This window comes from Myotis davidii, unplaced genomic scaffold (assembly GCF_000327345.1).
Source record: "Myotis davidii unplaced genomic scaffold, ASM32734v1 scaffold142, whole genome shotgun sequence".
Classification (NCBI taxonomy): Eukaryota; Metazoa; Chordata; class Mammalia; order Chiroptera; family Vespertilionidae; genus Myotis; species Myotis davidii.
Genome location: NW_006294400.1, coordinates 5,034,890 through 5,037,393, shown reverse-complemented (window position 1 = coordinate 5,037,393; position 2,504 = coordinate 5,034,890). Strand labels below are relative to the sequence as shown.

The following is a 2,504-nucleotide window of genomic DNA, read 5'->3' as shown; positions in this document are numbered from 1 at the left end:
CGGACAGAGCTGGCTCGCCCGCCACCCGCATTCCGCCCGCCTCTTCCCCGCCGACCTCAGCGCAGTTACCGGCCTAGCTCGGTCCGGACCCCTCGGGCTGGCGGCTCCTGACGCTTCGGAAGAAAGGGAGCGCCCAGCTGGAGGGGAGAGAAGTGGTCAGCGACTGGAGCCCCGAGAGAAAAGCCGCGGTGTCCGGCTGCGCGGACCCATGGGCCGGCCTTCCTGTGTCAGGGCAGTGCACGCAGCCCAATGAGAGAGAGCCTCTCTCGGGCCGAGGGCGGGGCTACGGGTCCGACTCTGGGACAAAACACCTCGACAATAGTAATACGCTTTCGTTTTCTTTATTTTTTTAAATACAACGAAACGCTGCATTACATTTGAACAGTAAAAAAAACCTATTGTTACCTTTGAAATTTTCGAACTATTCCCTATACATATTTTTAATAGACCTTATTCAAACCCGAGGATGTGTTTTTATTGGTTTGAGAGAGAGAGAGAGAGATTGGTTGCCTCCCATGCGCGCCCAGACCGGATGAAATTGCAACCTGGGTGTGTGCCCCGTCGGGAACTGTATGGGAGGACGCTCCAAATGATTGAGCCACCCAGGCAGGGGCATGTACTGGTAGATTTTTTATTGTTCTTAATCACATCACGTCTATTATTACAGAATCAGAGACATTAAGTACTTTTTGCCCAAGAACACACAGCTCTTGAATAAAAAAATTTTAAAAATCCAGGTCCATGGTAACTAAACGCAGTGTGCCATTCTGGGTTGTATCCCAGTATTCCAAAAATACTGCTCTGTAATTTTGCATTTTTTGGTATTGTCATTGTCTCGTTTTGGTACCAAGGTTATATTGATCTAATACAACCAGTTAGGAAGTTCCCTCCTCCTCTATTTTCTGCAAGTTTCTGTAAATTGGTGTTTTTCTTCTTTAAATGTTTAATAGAATTCACCTGTGACACCATCCGGGCCCAGAGTTTGCTTTGTGGGAAGGTTTTCGTAATGAATTCAATTTCCTTAGTAGATAGAGGGGTAAGGCAGGCAGCTTCTAATGGCTCCTGTCTCCATAAACAATTCATTGCCTCTCAGCTCCCAATTCACCCTTCTTGCTTTGCAGTAATGAACAGAATTCCATTAAGCATCTGTGCTTTGCAGCGAGCACAGTGATAAGCTTTCTCAGTAGACGGCATTGGAGGGGCAGCGGTCACTGATACGGCTTGAGGACATCCAATGGAGAGTTTCCCCAGCCATGCGGGTCCAATACATGTGGTCCCTTGATAAGCTTGCAGCCTGCCTGGCTCAGCAGTAATTTTTCCATGAACCTCTCCACAGGGAAATCGGTAGCCTGAGGATGGAGGGATAGCCTGGGGAGCGGAGGAAGAGCAGAAACAGAGATTTGAACATGTTCAGTGGGAGCTGTTTGTTAGAGATCCAATGGAGATAGATGTTTAATAGACTGTCCTACCTACACTGTCCACAGCGCTGGGAATGACCACTCCCACCTGACGAAAGCTCACCATCTGGTTGCATTATATTCATTCTGGTTGTATTATTTCTCAGTATCTACATACACCTTTTATTTACTTCTTGTCTGTCCCTCCAACTCTAAGTTTCACGAGGTGAGGGACTAGTTCACTCCTGCGTCCCTACTGCCTAGTACATAGTTCATTCTCCAAATTACTTGTTGAATGGGTCTCTGAAGACGGCATGGCCCTGGACATTAGATGACGGATGTTTTTAATGCATTTGGGTGGAGACAGGCCCCCAGCACTTTTATGTTCATTACGGCAGTGGCTCCCAAACCTTTCTGCACCTTGGGAGCACCTCTGGAGCTTCCAAAGGACTGAGGCCTGGCTCCACCCCTGGAGATAGTGATTTAATCGGTCTGGGGTGTGATCTGGGTTTGGGGATTTTTAAAACATCCTGAGGTGATTGTAATGTGCAGGTTGGACCTAACATAAACTGATGAACAAAAAGAGATCCAGAAACAGAGAAGCATCGAACAGACCATCAAACCTCAGAGGGAAGGCAGGGGAGGACGGGCCAGGGAGGGGTGGGGGAGAGTAAGGGATCAACCAAAGAACTTGTATGCATGTAAGTATAACCAATGAACACAGAGAGGGGGCTGAAGGCCTGGGGGGTGGGGGCAGGTTGGGAGAGGACAATGGGGGGAAAGGGGACATATGTAATATTTTCAACAATAAGGAATTAAAAGAATGTAGTCTTTGCATGATCATCACTTGGCTATTAACTATACAGGAAATAAAACCTTCCTGGAATTTCATTTCCTTCATTACGTTGCCTCTCTTTTGTCTGGATCAACTATCCATGGTTCTTCCTCTTCTTGCCGATTTCAGTCGTCAGTCCAGGGTACATGTTTCACAAATAACCGTGTGTTCTCAGCAGTGAGGTCTGGGATTCTAAGCCAAATTTAATCCACAATAATGTGTAGATGTCTGGTACGCTCTCTACAACAAATCCCATCAATTACTCTCTCCCT

The 2,504-nt window shown here is 47.1% G+C and overlaps 1 protein-coding gene across 2 annotated transcripts in view; it reads right to left on the bottom strand.

Annotated features, from left to right (window-relative positions):
• PDCL (phosducin like) overlaps positions 1-232 on the bottom strand; it is a 6,995-nt gene extending 6,763 nt beyond the window's left edge. The window contains exon 1 of one of the 2 annotated variants that reach the window (XM_006768610.2): positions 56-232. The gene's annotated coding sequence lies outside the window, so the exon portion shown is untranslated. The remainder of the gene's footprint in view (positions 1-55) is intronic. The other variant, XM_006768611.2, reaches the window with a different exon arrangement.
• Positions 233-2,504: the final 2,272 nt, after the last annotated feature.